Source organism: Vicia villosa, linkage group LG4 (assembly GCF_029867415.1).
Source record: "Vicia villosa cultivar HV-30 ecotype Madison, WI linkage group LG4, Vvil1.0, whole genome shotgun sequence".
Lineage (NCBI taxonomy): Eukaryota > Viridiplantae > Streptophyta > Magnoliopsida > Fabales > Fabaceae > Vicia > Vicia villosa.
In genome coordinates, this window is record NC_081183.1 from 81071011 (window position 1) to 81089178 (window position 18168).

The window sequence follows — 18168 nt, forward strand, 5'->3', positions numbered from 1 at the left end:
GGGTGTTACAAACATCATCAACAATATAACACGGTCACATACTCACGTTACACCTTTTATATTCTATCCAAAAAGATACATCACCAATTAATAACATCGTTATCAATTATATCACACCATAATTACCACACAGGCATTAATAAGCACACAACATACATTCATCGTCAAAACATACTGGCCACATCGGCATAGATGAACGTATAACACACTTATACACATCAAGTTAGTATCGGCCATCGGCCCACAACTTCATCAATACATCATCAACAAGTTGTAATAACAACAATTCAACAATGATAATACATCATTCTCATATCAACAATTACTTGCCATAAGGCCACACATCATGTTAACAACAAACAACCAAACATCGTCACATATCAAGAATGAACATTCATTAATACATAACACATACGAACATGATTTCATGTTAATCCACACATCAACAACAATTACAACCAAGCACTATGAATTATTTACCAATCATATCGCGCATATAAATAATTATGTGTTTTTCATCAACAACACCTCATAACCAATTAATAACAAGCTAACCAAGCCTATACTATCATATAGAACATCCAACTAGCTTCCTAACGCTTCGACCGGCGTATGAAACGGAGTTACGGATCAAAAGTTACAAGGTTTCAAAGTTTGGATAATTGAACATACTACCCAATTCATCACTTGATCCTAATAAAAATAATAGGAGACCACATCCTATGAATCATTTAATTAGATAATAATATAGTTCATTGCGTTAGCTTTCCAACGATTCGAACGACGACAAAATCGGAGTTACGGTTCGGAAGATACGAAGTTTCAAAGTTTTGGAAAAATAAAATACGCTGTTGGCCGCTCAGCGGGCCGCTAAGCGGAAATTCCAGAAACGGACCAACGAAAACTCCGCTCAGCAGGCCTGAGGCCGCTTAGCGGACCTGAGAAAAACCAGAAAAAACCCAGCACGAATAGAACTGTATCAAGCCCTTTATACCCACCAAAACCACTCCAAAACATCATTATAACACCAATACAATACATACATACCATATAAACAACATAACATCCAACTTTCATGGTTGATTCATCAATCTTTCTCAAAACCTAACTTTTTCTTCAAACTCAATCAAGCCATAGAAATGGAAAAGAAAGCATGATCAATCACCATAACACAACAAGGATATGATTCTATACAAAATACCAACCAAGACATGTTTGAATCTTGCTATATCATGAAAACATCACAACTTCTTACAAAACAAGCAAGAATGGAAAACATGGAAAGGATGAAGAAGATGAACAAGAACAAGACTATAAGAATCATACATTCAAGATAAATTAGATTCACCCCCTTACCTTGGTTTTGTTCTTGGATCAAGGTTTGTTTTGATCTCCACAAAATCTCTCTTCCTCTTCTTCTTCTCTTTCTCTCTTCCTTCCATCCTTTTTCCTTTCTCACAAATATCTCTTTCTTATAAAGAAAATATCTACCCCGCGGAAATGACCAAAATGCCCCTACGCTCAAATATCGTTCAAACGCCCCAAAACGCGGAATATCACCTTAATAATATTTCTAGTACCAAAAATATGAAAACCTTCAATTAAATATTTGTCCGTCACCCCGAACTAATACCGACTGAAACGACTCCAAAAACGGTAAAATTCCAATAAAGGTCACAAATGTCCAAATTAAGCATATATTTATTTTTCCGGGCGTTACAACTCTCCCCCACTTAGAAGATTTCCGTCCTCGGAAATATCCCAAACGCAAACAAACCTGGATACGCTCTCGCATCCGTCTAACCAACTATCAAGCCACGAAAAACAATGACACAATCAGTGCCAAACAACGAATCACTCTAGCTAAAAGCAAAACAACCAAAATACAACAACAACAACGAGATGCAATGCCCATACAATGCACTCATCGACCAAACTGCAACCTGATTGTTACCATCATCAAAGGCAACACACCCCTAATCCCCCATCAAAGGAATTAGCTACATGCACTCGAACCATCACCATGGAACCGAGACACCATTCTAGATAAGGACATAAGGTTCCACGAAATATACAATTTCTGAACATCCTTAACAAAACTAGAATACCAACATCCCAGTCGCACAACCTCCAAACAACCATGCCAAGACATAGTAGTCAAACATGTAACCAAAACATTTGGTGGTCTTATAATTCCTACCACATCCACTGTCCACAATTTGAACTCTAACAATTCATACACACACTTACGAGCCGCGTCATTTCACGCTTCCGATGTGCACTCTGATTTCCCATAACAAACAGATTTACCAATTTCATATCCAACTTCCAGCTCTTTCTAGTATTCACTAGAAACTCATTGTTCTCTCTTAACATACTCTACCTCTTAATCCGCTGTGTCAGCTTGCACACCAGACAAAAGTCTTTGTATTATCCAATCAAAGGCAAAAAGCTAATCCAAACAGATCCTTGTTTCACAACACAAGTCCTCATAGATCCTTAAGAGACCAAATCGCCCTCTCAGTCTGACCATCCGTTTGAGGATGATACGCCAAACTCAAACACAACTTCGTACCCAAAGTACTTTGCGAACCTTCTCAAAATTTCAGAAATAAACCTCGGATCTCAATCTGAACAATACCTTTCAAAACACCATGCAAACAAACAAACCAACAAACAATTTTATCAACATACTATTCGCCAGCACTTCCATCGGTTAATCCATTCTTATCGAAATAACATGAGCAGATTTCGTCAATATATCCACAATAACCCAAATCACCTCACAATTACTCGAGGTCCTCGGTAAACCAAAAATAAAATCCATAGAAATGCTATTCCACTTCTACTCAGGAATGGATAACAATTACATGAAATCAGACGACTCCTGACAAGTCAAACACAAATAAACAAATCCCTTCATATCCTTCTTCATTACCTTGCCACTAAAAATGACCTTCTCAAATCTTGATACATCTTAGTAGCATCAGGATGAATACTCAAATCACTACGACGCACCTCATCCAAAGTCCTATTTTCAAATCTGAACATTAGGAATACAAACTTGATCATGACATCCCATGACATTGCTCTTATCAATCCGAAGATCACCATCTTTATCTTTGACTAATAAATGTCATCTTATCAGCCCATTCAAATCCGATTTCTGACCTTTTCTAATCTCATCAAGAATACCATAAGTAAGCTTTCACATATAAAGCTCAACACCTGAAGAAGTCGCTTTACAAACCCAACTAAAATCCCACAACTGTTTCAACAATCACAATACTCGAATCATCAACATAGACGTATGCAATGGTTTCTCATATTCAACTCGTTCTGATCAAACGAATACATCAAACTCTTGTAGTCACTTACACACACAAATCTCGATCCGAATAATTAGTGCCTTCAAATTTCCCAAACAGAAATAACAACTGCCAACTCTAAATCTTGTGACAGATAAATCCTTTCAAAAATCTTAACTTGCATAAAAGCATAAACCACCACTTACCCCTTTCTGCATTAGAACTTCTTGCAAACCCAACAAAGAAACATCCCAAAACACCACAAACGGTTCTAACAGATCCGACAAAATCAAAATAGGAATGATAGTCAACCTCCTCTTAAACCCTTGAACATTCACTCCACTCAACCAAAAACTCACATAAGGAAACTTAGCAAACAACTTCTCCTTCCCAACACAGACAAAACAATTCTCAAATACTTAGCATGATCATCTTCACACTGATGATACCCATACCTCAAATCAAACTTGCAAAACAAAAAAGCTCAAACCAACTTGATCCATCAAAATATCAATCCTCGAAAGTGGATACTTTTCCTTAATTATCACTTTTCTCCATTGTCTAAAATCGACACAAAGCCTGATAGAACCTTCCTTCTTAACCAACAAAACAGGTGCACCCTACGGCGACACACTCGAACGAACAAACCTCTTCTCAAGAAAATCCTTAAGTTGACTCCTCAACTCTTTCAACTCAGAAGTTGGCATCCGATACGGAACCCTCGACACAACAATAGTTCTAGGAACTAAATCTGTCAAAACAGAACTCCAAGACAGATTTCCTCTTTTCGACGATGAATCACTTAAACCTTCAAGAAACACTTATACAAATGCGCAACTATCCGCAATTCCCACAATCTCTCTTTCTCAAGAACATCCAAAGTTGTCGACAACATTAACAATGTCGTACCACCTTGCACCAACTCATTCACTTCCAATATTATCAAACTAGCCAGATAAGCCTATCACGTCCAATACGATCCCGTCTACTATCAACAAGAGATTAAGGGTGATCAAGTCCTCAATTTGTCGATAGGTAGCCGACAATCATAATAGAGTATAAACTATCAGTACCAACATTAATAATATTCTTTTCCAACTTTCTCTCATAGCACAGAAGCACTATGATTCCATAATTCACAAATCTCCCAAGATCATCTGAACCAGCTAACACCGACGTCCGGTAGCTACGTACTAAAACACTTCTAACAATATCTCAAAACAAAATTCCTGAGATCCTACTCATCTCTTCATACTCCTAATTCTTACTCGAGTTCTAAAACGTTTCCAACAACGCCAATAACTCCTACAACAAAGTCTACCACAATACTTTCCTTAATCGCTGATCCAACAACGACACTTCACACAAGGCTACTCAAACAACAACTTCATAGTCCATCAGTAGCGTTAGAGCATCACAAATCTCTAAATTCCATTCTATAGAATTAACCAAAATCTACTCCGTGACACTCCAACTTGATTAACAATCAAAGTCTTAAGTCCAAGTCACCTTCACTTCAGAAAACAACAAAATTCCAACAACACTAGTACTGCTGCCCTCAGTAGCATAATAACATCTTGCAACTGAAACATATCCGAGAAGCATATGTTCTCCCCCACTTAGCTTCAAACAATACCTGCATACAACCGGCTTGAGGCACAACAAGTACTGACAGTGCTCCACACACTTATCACATACTGAGGAATTAAACAACATTAGAAAACACTGGCCGGACAGACCGACCTGCTCTGATACCACTAATGTAACACCCCAATTCTACCCAAGCATTTAGGCAAGAAAATATCAGAGTATTAAAATTTCATACAACACAATTAGGATGTTACACTAAGTAACCAAACAAACACCTAGAAAACAAACAGACATCAGCAATGCCAAAAGCATACAACACCTGCCAATAAAATGATACATAACACACGGAAGATATGAACATATATATATACGTATAGCTCTCACTCTCAAAGAGGAGTTTTCCAAAATAAAGCGTTTACTATACACATCAGCACATCATCACATATACATGTTCAAAAGAGTCATATACAAATAAATAACAACAGACTCCCGACTCCCCGGGGTTACGTATCAGAGCGACCGACAAGACCAACTGGAGAACTACCTCTTCCAAAAGACTCCCAAAGCGGCTAATCTGCAGGATGCCACTCAAGCATCAAATCAGCAGAAGGGTGAGAATATAATTTATCATGAAAAGCATGATTAATATAGTAATACCAACAAGTATCATCAAGAATCATACAACAAAGTAATCCACTCATTTAGCTACAATCGATATATAAGTAATGCGACACATGAATGATAACATAAATTATAAAGACAGACAATGATGAATGAGACTCGACTATGCATATACATGTGGTACCAAATCCGGAGTAAACTCCTCCTTGTCATTATGACAAATACACCTTTGCCGAGCATTATGTTGGGACTTCCTTCCCTCAGGAAAATACACCTTTGTCGAGCAGTAAGCTACGACTAACTGTCACCGAGCATTTAGCCCCCACTGATGACCTCTTGCCACTCGGGCAAATACACCTTTTTACCGAGCATTAAGCCCCCACTGGTAATAATTGCCAATTCAGGCCACCTGTTAATAGCATTCTGCCATTAACGTATTGAAATGTTATGCTGTGCAAATACATGACTCTATTACATGACAACAACATCATCAACAATATAACACGGTCACATACTCACGTTACACCGTTTATATTCTATCCAAAAGGATACATCACCAATTAATAACATCGTTATCAATTATATCACACCATAATTACCACACAGGCATTAATAAGCACACAACATACATTCACCGTCAAAACATACTGGCCACATCGGCATAGATGAACGTATAACACACTTGTACACATCAAGTTAATATCGGCCATCGGCCCACAACTTCATCAATACATCATCAACAAGTTGTAATAACAACAATTCAACAATGATAATACATCATTCTCATATCAACAATTACTTGCCATAAGGCCACACATCATGTTAACAACAAACAACCAAACATCGTCACATATCAAGAATGAACATTCATTAATACATAACACATACGAACATGATTTCATGTTAATCCACACATCAACAACAATTACAACCAAGCACTATGAATTATTTACCAATCATATCGCGCATATAAATAATTATGTGTTTTTCATCAACAACACCTCATAACCAATTAATAAAAATCTAACCAAGCCTATACTATCATATAGAACATCTAACTAGCTTCCTAACGCTTCGAACGGCGTATGAAACGGAGTTACGGATCAAAAGTTACAAGGTTTCAAAGTTTGGATAATTGAACATACTACCCAATTCATCACTTGATCCTAATAAAAATAATAGGAGACCACATCCTATGAATCATTTAATTAGATAATAATATAGTTCATTGCGTTAGCTTTCCAACGCTTCAAACGGTGACAAAATCGGAGTTACGGTTCAGAAGATACGAAGTTTCAAAGTTTTGGAAAAATAAAATACGCTGCTGGCCGCTCAGCGGGCCGCTAAGCGGAAATTCCATAAACGGACCAACGAAAACTCCGCTCAGCAGGCCTGAGGCCGCTTAGCGGACCTGAGAAAAACCAGAAAAAACCCAGCACGAACAGAACTGTATCAAGCCCTTTATACCCACCAAAACCACTCCAAAACATCATTATAACACCAATACAACACATACATACCATATAAACAACATAACATCCAACTTTCATGGTTGATTCATCAATCTTTCTCAAAACCTAACTTTTTCTTCAAACTCAATCAAGCCATAGAAATGGAAAAGAAAGCATGATCAATCACCATAACACAACAAGGATATGATTCTATACAAAATACCAACCAAGACATGTTTGAATCTTGCTATATCATGAAAACATCACAACTTCTTACAAAACAAGCAAGAATGGAAAACATGGAAAGGATGAAGAAGATGAACAAGAACAAGACTATAAGAATCATACATTCAAGATAAATTAGATTCACCCCCTTACCTTGGTTTTGTTCTTGGATCAAGGTTTGTTTTGATCTCCACAAAATATCTCTTCCTCTTCTTCTTCTTCTCTTTCTGTCTTCCTTCCATCCTTTTTCCTTTCTCACAAATATCTCTCTCTTATAAAGAAAATATCTACCCCGCGGAAATGACCAAAATGTCCCTACGCTCAAATATCGTTCAAACGCCCCAAAACGCGGAATATCACCTTAATAATATTTCTAGTACCAAAAATATGAAAACCTTCAATTAAATATTAGTCCGCCATCCCGATTTAATACCGACTGAAACGACTCCAAAAACGGTAAAATTCCAATAAAGGTCACAAATGTCCAAATTAAGCATATATTTATTTTTCCGGGCGTTACAGCAACAGCTGCCCCTATTTAATCGTCTTAAACCTGAAGGTGAGATTGGCGTTAGCCTTTTGAACATTCGAGCTAGAGGAAGATTAAATACCAAAGTACCAGAAAATTTGCACTGAAGAGAAGATGGATGTATTATTTTTTTGGCGTTGCCTCCACTTAACAAGCTTCGCTAGGTAACATCATGATATTCCCGTAGGATTTCCTCGAAGGAAAGAAGAAGCCTTGAAATGCCTATTTGCAACAAGCAAGATATTGATTTGCCAAAACACTTTTTGAGGAGTATATGACAAACGTCCACAACTCAAGGGTTGGGACACTTATGACTCGTAAGTCGAGAACTAACGACTCGATGATCGGAAAGCCAAAAGATTCACAACACGAGGGTTAGAAAACTGACGGCTCGAGGGTCGGAAAGCAAAGGATTCACAACACGAGGGTTGGAAAATTGACGACTCGAGGGTCAAAAAGCAAAGGATTCACAACACGAGGGTTGGAAAACTTACGACTCGAAGGTCGGACAACACGAGGATTAGAAAACTGACGACTCGAGGGTCGCAAAGCAAAGGATTCACAACACGAGGGTTGGAAAACTTACGAATCGAAGGTCGGACAACACGAGGGTTAGAAAACTGACGACTCGAGGGTCGCAAAGCAAAGGATTCACAACACGTGGGTTGGAAAACTGACGACTCGAGGGTCGGAAAGCAAAGGATTCACAACACGAGGGTTGGAAAACTGACGACTCGAAGGTCGGAAAGCAAAGGATTCACAACACGAGGGTTGGAAAACTCATTGGATCTGAAGGGGTATGCCGATAACCACTGGACTTGAACGGGGAGGACTAATCAACATTAGACCTGATCGAAGGATGCCCATAACCATGGGACTTGAAAGAAACGCCAATAATCATTGGACTTGACCGAAGAGGAACAGCAGTGGCTAGAATCTTTTGGGGATGTTATTAAACACGGGGTTTGCAAGGAACCATTGATGCTCGTGAAGCATAAGAACTACATGGATCCCACAGGCCGAAATAAACTCCTAGGAGAAATAAACTCCTATGCTCGAGAAGAGACAGATTTCTAGGAGAAATAAACTCCTATACTTGAGGAATGGAATCAACTCTCAGAAGAAATAAACTCCTATGCTTGGGGAGAGAGTAACTTTAGGCATCTTACTGGGGAAGAGCATTATGATACTTCTCAACTTTGTGATGTTCAACTGCACTTTACAGGTGAATGAAGATTCTTCAATACAAACCAAAAGGTTATGCCCCAGGCTGCCTGACTTACGGAGGTATTTGCCTCGAAAGGATCCTTACACCATGCTTACTTGAGATCATTTATTCCAGTACATTCAAGCATTTGAAATGGTTCTTCCTGATCAACGTGTCCTTGAAGAGATTTGTCGAATCTCGACATGACTGCCCCAGATTGACTGAACTTCACAAGAGATTCCTCGTCGTGATTGACCCAGATTGATTAATTTTGAGAGGTCAAACCTTGACTTGATTGCCCCTGATTATGCACATCTTATCCGAATTATCAAGTTTTGCTTCTTTTGAAGTAAAAAAAACCGTGAAAGTAAATTTATCATGCTCAATGGAGCTTTCGGACTTCCCCTCAGGACACTTGATCAAAATGCATCTACTCAACAGAGTATTCAGACTTCTCTCTTCAGGGTAGTAAATCAAAAAAGGTATCAACTGATTATGCTCAATGAAGTCTTCAGGCAACATGCCCCTTGACATCAGTTTCTGATATGATTTCCTTTTACTCTACGGAGCTCTCAAGTCCTCTTACTTTGACACGATCAAGCTTTTCATGGGTTCTTATCATGTAAACTTCCTTGATGTTTAAGCAAATGTTTTTTTTATGCAAAAGAATGTTAATTCTAAGAATGACAATTCTAATACAAAGTTTATGCTAATCTTGAAGTTTAAACAAACTCTTTTTTTTATGAAATGAAATGGCCACCTCTTATGAATGAAAGATAAGGCGAGCATACGATACCAACATAAATATGTGTTACGCTTCATTGGGAGTCAGCTAAACACTATCTCTTCGGAGTGCGTTTTCGAAATAAACTCTACTTCAATTAGGACATTTAAGAGTTGTAACTTGGCCTGGTTCATGGTTTTCAGAAACAAAGGATTTTTAGGCTCAAAATTATTTGGTGCCCACCCCCTTCATGATGTTCTCCAGTCCTAAGTTCAATTAACCCGACATGAGTGCTCATCTCTCACAAGGAATTTTGAAATGGTTGAGGAATCAATGAGGAATCAATGAGGAATCAATGAAGTTCAATTAACCCGACATGAGTGCTCATATCACACGACTTTGTTCTTGCTTTATTTTCACCATCATTTTTCCTTTTATTGCTATATTTTTCTTTCATACTTTTTTCTTTCTTTTTTTTTTGCCATCTCTTTTTTTTTTTGCTCTTTTCTTTTGAACAAGTCGTGTGACCTCGCATTGTTTTTTTATTCGTTGGAAGTGATTGCGACTGCCTCATTCCATGATTGATGAAGGATTGCCATTGTGGTATCGTCATCTTCTGATCTCCTTATAGGTGAAGGATAACCATTGCAATTTTGACATTCCTCGACCCTTTTGAAGGATAACCATTGTTATATCCTTAGATGCATACCATTTGTGAGTTTTGAACACTTGATCAAGTTAAATGAACACTACCCTGTCCTAGGGTTAAGATAAAGGGTTTTTTTTATCAAAAAGAAACTCCTCCTTCAAGGCTCAAAGGGGTTAACGAGGGTCTATCTCCCTTATATCTCCGGTGTTTGGGGATTTGAAACAATGCATGTACATCCTCAGCAGGGTTTTATTCAAAAACACACAATTAGGGATTTTGCATTTTTATATCATCATCATTCTCCCTCCACTCGTTGCCTAAGCAAGCGATAAGTAAAAGTTGGTATCGTAATACCAAAACTCTTCTTTTTTTTAGTGAAAACGAATGGATTACTTCAAGACAAACATAAGCAATGTATTATGATTTTCATTCAGAAATTAACAAATTTTTACATGCTAGCAATGCTTAAACAAACAAAGAGAGACTACAAATGAAAATGCAGTAAAGAACTAAATGAATGCCATTATTGAGGAGACTTGACTCCGTATGGACTTATTGCTTCAGAAGATCCACTGAGTCAAAGGAGAACTTCAATTTTGGCCCTCAGGTGTGAAAGTGATAGCCATAGAATCAATCAGGTCTTGAACCTTGTCTTTGAATGGATGACAGTCTTCAATCGAATGCCCAAGTGCCCCAGCATGGTAGCCACAACTAACATTAGGGTCAAATCCCTCAGGATACGGGAAAGAAACAGGTTTCAACTGCTTTGGTTTTACCAAGGAAAGATTGATCAAGTGAGAGAACAACTTATCACGAGTCATAGGAATGGGATCATACACTCTCTTAGGCCTTTTGTGTCTCTGTTTGCCTTGTGGGTGACGATTTTGTTGATAACTCCGCCTTTGTGGCACACACTGACCTAATTGATCCTTTGGGATAAGCTTCTGTTAAACAAACTGAGTGGGAGGCTGACTAAGAGTTGTAGCACAAATTTGTGGGTCATCCTGAACAGGAGTTACTGCTACTGCTTTATGGCAAGAGATATGATCAGGAGAATATTCAAAAGATTCCTCTTCATACTCAGAAACTGCATTGCTCTCTTCATCCATATGCTTAGGGAATTCAGGAGGAGTATCAACAACTTGGATATTACCATTCCTAATACCATTCTCCATTCGTTCTCCGACGAGAACTAGTTCTGAAAAATTAGAGATGCAGCCAAACATTGGTAGTACGGACTTTCCATCACATCCTTGAACATATCCATGAGCTCTTTCTCTAAGAGTGGAGGTTGAACTTTAGCAGCTAATTCTCTCCATCTTCGGGCATATTCTCTGAACAATTCGTCAGTTTTATGAGTCAAAGCTTGGAGTTGCATTCTAGTCGGAGCCATGTTACTGTTGTGCTTGTAACGCTTGACAAAGGCTTCTGCTAATTCTTTCCAATTTTGGACATCGGTTCTTTCGAGTTGATTATACCACTCAAGAGATGTGTCACTAAGGCTATCCTGAAAGAAATGCATTAACAACTTGTCATTTTCAGCATAAGGAGCCATTTTGTTGCAAAATGCCTTAACATGAGCTATCGGACACGTGGTACCCTTGTACTTCTAGAAGTTGGGGACTTTGAATTTAGCAGGAATCTTAATACCAGGCACTAGGCACAAACCAGCAGCGTCTAAATCAATAGAGTCACGACCTTCTATGGCTTTCAACCTTTCATCCAGGAGGTGGAATCTTTTGTCCAACTCGTTAATCGGGAACCTGAAGGCTTCAAGTTCTGAATTATTCTCATGATGCGAAGTCTGAATCTCGACAGTATTTCTGACGTTTTGATTCACAAGACATTCTCCTGTGTTGAGATTGACATCTGTATTTGGCCTCTGAAGAACCTGTCTCAACTCTTCGTATCTAAAAGCAAGGGCTTGAATAAACTCCATACACTGATTCAGGTTAATCCCCATTTATGTCCTCATCTCATTCAAGTCCTCGCGGAGTTGTTCCATCATTAACTTTCGAGCACAGCGGTGAGAAGTCAATTTTGTTGTTGAAGTCAAAATCTGTGAAGAAAGGGCCCCCATAAGCTTCTGAGAGAACTATGAAATGCATGATATTATGAATGCGTGTTTCATTTCTAAGGGATCCTAAAGCCTTTTCACACTTTTTCTTTTTCTTCTTCTTTTTTTTTTGAAATCAAAGCTTTATTTTTTGCATAAAATATCTTTTCTTTCTTTTTTCTTTTTTTTTCTTCTTTTTTTTTGGAAATAAACTTTAGGATCCCCCACAAATGAAATGGATAAAGCCATGATGTTATGCAATGCAAAAGCATGGGATCAAGGTCCATATAATCTTAGTAGCATCTATACGATCTCTAGATAACTGATGTGAAGCCTCTGTATAAGTCAAATGTCACAGGATCAAAGGTTCGACGCCTTTTTGAATACCAGAATATCAAGCACCATGAGAACAGACCAAATAAAGGTCCGACCTCAAATATGAAGAGTCAATGGTATGTAGGAGCCAAGGTTTCCTGTCCCACCCCAATCTCACAGGTATGTATTCTAGACACGGAGCGACGGTCCCTAATGGTCACTAGGGTCTACAGTTCTCATGGGGTACAAAGTGTTTGAGGCAACAAGCGTGCCAGACATAGTGTTCCATGAAAGAACCTCGCCCAGTTGTGGTACCCCATGTCAAACTCGATCATAGCAAGCGCTACGGGAGTCAACATGGGCATCCACATTAATCCTATGTGTCACTGGCCTGGGTAGTGGGCCTTTTACCTCACAAAAACCCCTACGTTTTTCCTTATTTCCAATATGTACAGAGCTTTATATATATATATATATATATATATATATATATATATATATATATATATATATATATATATATATATATATATATATATATATATATATATATATATATATATATATATATATATATATATGGATTCAACCTCATAGCATGTGAATTTTTTTTTTTAATAATCCAAACACACAACCTCATAATAATCATTTCCTAACAGCAACATGACATACTAATTCCATTTTTTTAAACAGTGACATAAATCAAAATTAATACCCAATGAAAATCTATATCCTAAACCCACATAAAATTCATTATATTCCCATTTAGGTAGTAGGAATCCCCCCTTACCTTAGATTGAGTGCAGCTTTAAGGAGAATCAATGGAAGATTGGGGAAAAAAATGACACTTGAGAGCAACACTTTGGGTCTCCTTCTTCTCCTCTTCACAACCCTAGCCCCTCTTTCTTTTCTCTTCTTCTTTCTTCCTCGGTTTTCCTTCTTTTCTTTCTAGGCTACTACTTCTTAAAATTATAAAAAAGTGATACCACCATCACTTAGTCACTATTCATAATGGGCCTAATAAAAATACACCCTTAATACTTAAAAGATACCATAATATAAGCCCAATTTAATTTTTATACTTAATGTAAAAATATTACTTCCACTTAAATACCATTAAAATATATTCCGATTATTTTAATATACCGATTTATTACTCAATGTCTCATATTTCTGGTCTAATCTTAATTACTCGAAAAATTTCCAAAACGCTAAACATTAACTCATTGATATTTTTTATACTAAAAATATTAAAATCTTCGATTAAATATCAATCCGCTATCCCGAACTAATACGGACTAAATCATCCCGAAATGTGAAAATTTCAATTAACATCTCAATAAATAAATAATAATATTCTTAATATTATTCTTCCGACTATCCGACTAAAATCTGACTTTAACTTAATAAATCCAAATACGCCTCTTAAAATAATATCGACCACCCAAATTCGACTAAATCTAATATTTAATCCTTTAATAATTTAATTAACTAATTTAATTAAATTCGGGGCGTTACATCCATCATTTTCAATAACACAAACACAATATTACAACATTTCATCAAGATCGAATTACCTTCTACACCGACGTGAAATCGACAAAAGTGACACTATTAAAAATTCGCTTTTAGTGACCGGAAAATTTTGGGCAATGTAGTGACCGAATTAGCCACCAAAATTTGATATTCATGAACAAATTTTAAGAGGCCACTAAATCGGTCACTAAAATAAATCAGCCATCGATTTAGAGACCGAAATTTTGGTCACTACAGTGACCAAATTAGCCACCAAAATTTAATATTCATGAGCCAATTTTAAGTGGTCACTAAATCGATCACAAAAAATATTTTTATATACAATTTAATATTTATATATAAATTAGAGACCGAAATTTCGGTCACTAATATTTTTTATTTTCTTTTTCTATTTTTAATCCCCTTTATTATTTATTATTTCCTTTCCATTTTTTTAAAGATTTTAATTCTTTTTTAAATTTAAATTTTTACTGAAATTTTCATATTTTTATTGTTTTAACATATAATATATTTAAAAAAACTATATCTACGTATGTTTAAATATAAAATATATCAATTGTTGTTAAGTGGTGTAGTGGCAAGTTGTTATTAAAATACACGGAGGTCACAAGTTCGATTCCTAGGTATCAAATCGGTCTCTAAATGTTTTAGTGGTCGATTTTTAAGCTTTTTCGGTCTCTAATTCGGTCACTAAAAGTGAATTTTCTAATAGCGTGACTTCACATCCTGCAATTGAAACCGCTCCTTCATTCTTCAATTTCGCAACTTCCCGTCACAACAGAGTCATCGCACCAATTTGCGACAAACTCGAATTTGTGAAACATGCGAGATGAGAGCGAAGAAGGTTGTTGACGACGGCTGAGAGAGGAGACGGGCGAAGGACGCGCGAGAGTGAGACGAAAGTCGAAATAGAGAGAATAGATCGGAGGGAGTCGTTGCCATTTGTTTTGATCGGAGGAAGAGAAGAGTTGATTCGATCGGAGGAGAAGAAGAGTTGATCTCCTTGTACGTATGGGAAATTTAGGGATTTTATGCTGGCCCCTTTATGAATTGAACGTGAGGGCTAAATGGTCCAATTTAAACTGACTAAACACATGTGGCATTTAAAAGAAAATGGAAAAATCAGAAAAACATTGACACATAGGCATTTTGAGTGACTTGTCCTAAGAAAGATTTTAAGAGTGATTTTTTCCAAATTTTAAAATAATTTATTTGACTGTTTTTTTATAGGGGAATTTTTTGTAATGACCCCATATAACCGGGGGCAAAATAGCTATTAAACTTTTTTTCTTCCTTCAAAAAGTTTGTTTCTAATTTATGGTTACTTCAAAGGTGAGGGTGTAAGAAAATTCCTCACCGGTTATAAGCATCAATTAAGGACCGATGGATTAAGAAAAGATATATGATTTTAATAGGTACTATTACATTGGATTACACCTCTATAATCTTTTTCTCTCTCAACCAAAAGCATGTTTTCTGCCTCTAACACAGTCATGGCGGCACCTGCTCTCTTGTTTCTTCACCATCTCAAATTTCTTGCGACAAAAATTGTAAAAAACAAATATTTAATTATAGAAGCTTTAAAATGTAAGCAAATCTAAATTAATTTGTTGTCACAATTAATTGTTTGAATCTTTTAGATTAAAAAAAATGACTGAAGAGAAAAAGAAAAATCAAATTAGTTAACACGAGAGCAGTAACATAATTTAGAATGGTGGAACCAAATCAAACAAGTTTTTTCATTTTTTTCTATCTCTAAATACTGTTCAGCAACAATTTCAGGATTCTCAAACCGCACGGCGGCGCTCCTTCGGACACCATCAAACCGGCACGATGGGGGCTCTCTTAATTTTTGTATCATAACCATGGTTTTAAATTGCGGTCCACAACCGCAATTGCACCCGCAATATTACGGATGCGGTTGCCGGCATCGGACCGCAATTGCCGTGTGATTTTAAAATTACATCTCCAATTATATTTGAAACCACATAGACAATTTCAATCATGTTTTTTCAAGTATTTTTATCAAAAGAACAATATATTAGAGTTTTAAAACTTAATTTGTTGAAAAAACTTAAGATTAAGTGTTTTTTTATCATTGTGTTTCAAACATTCCCTATAAAAATTCACACCGCAACGGCCGCAATGCGCATCGCAGCAACCGCAATGACTGCAATCGCAACACCCGCAATCGCAACCGCATCCGCAGCCGCAACCGCAATTTAAAACCATGATCATAACAACTTCAATTCTCCCTTTCATATATTCATCATCTGATTTTTGGCTTATTTGATAGACTTGATCAGAGTTTAAAAAACTTATCTTAAAATTCAATATCAATGATAACATGAGATAATTGGGGGAGGAAATGTTTTCTCCAAAATTTTCTAAATTCAATTTAATTTATTCACTGAATGTTTAAACTAAAATATTTGCAACCTGACTTCTGATGAGAGAATTTTGAACTACCTGATAGAGGAGAAAGATGGAAGAGAATAAAAAAAGAGAAAAAAAAATTGTGTATAAGGAGGAAATAATGGTGTGTAGAGAGGTACACTCTAAAATCTTATACTATATAAAATCTAATGGTTATTAGTTATGGTTCATGGTGAACCATTTAAATGATGGTTTCATTATAGAATTCACCCTAATTTATGGATGTATTACTATTGCGGAATTATTTTATGAATGTGTATTATGGATGCGTTATTTTCACGAATTCTTTAATATATGATATTTGTAACTGATATCAGATATATTTTCTGAACGCAATATTATTATTCTCTGGTGTTAAAAAAAACTAAACACAATTAATTGATAACGCTTAAAAAAAACTCTTAAGATTAACAACTATTAATTAAAAAAGAGTTGGCGTGTCATATTAAAAAAATTTAAATAAAACTTAACTGTGCTTCTATTATCTATTATAATTATAAATATATAAAAACTAAAGTATTTGGTAATTACACTATAACTCATCTGATTAAAAGTTTAAATTAATCTAATACTAAGGGTATTAAAGACTATTTACACAATACTGAATTTATATTGATTTGGTAATTAATACCGCTGATGTGGCAACCCAATAATTTTTGTTGCATTTTATATTTTTTTTAATTTCATAAATTAAATAAATTAATTATACATTTTTACTGCTCACTATTAATTTCATTCCAATTATCCACGTATTGAGCTAATCAATTGCATAATCAAGTTTTAAATCCTACCATTTGTAACTTACATGTAGCAACATTTTTATTTAAAAATTACATTGGAAATTGCCATTTACTTAAATCCTACAATTAATTTTCACTACAAAATTAATTATTAACCTGTAACAGCATTGGAAGCATAAACAAATACTCTTTGGTTCCTCTTCTATTTCTTGCATCAAAGCTGTTTTTTTTTCTTTAAATAAGCATACGACGGCTGGATTTATGTTTACTCCCATTCTATTGCCTTCTTTCCATCTTCCACAGTTCTTTACGGACAAAGTTTATTTAGTTCTATTTTCCACCATCATCTTCAAAACAGTTCACCATCATTCTTATATCAAGTTTTCTTTCTAAATCATCACAAAAACAAAACAATTGGAATCGAGAACTACAAAATCAAATTCACATAGATAATTACCGAAAAGAAGAAACAACTGTGCAGATCCGACAAGAGTTGAGGATGCGATGTTTGTTGAGGTTGTCTGCAGTTCATTTTGCTTACTGTTTACTTCAATTTTCCGTTTCGGTTTGCTTTTCAGTTGCTGATATGAATTTGTGAAGATGATAATTTTAAATTATAATTTGTAATATCATGGTTTTCGAATTTCTGTTGTTGTTGTATATGTTTATTGTTGGTGAAATTATGTTTGGTTTATGATTTGAGTTGTGAGATTGATGAGGAAAGTGGTGAACTTGATTTGGATTTGCTTTATAGAATAGTTTGTATGTAAAAGTTTATAGA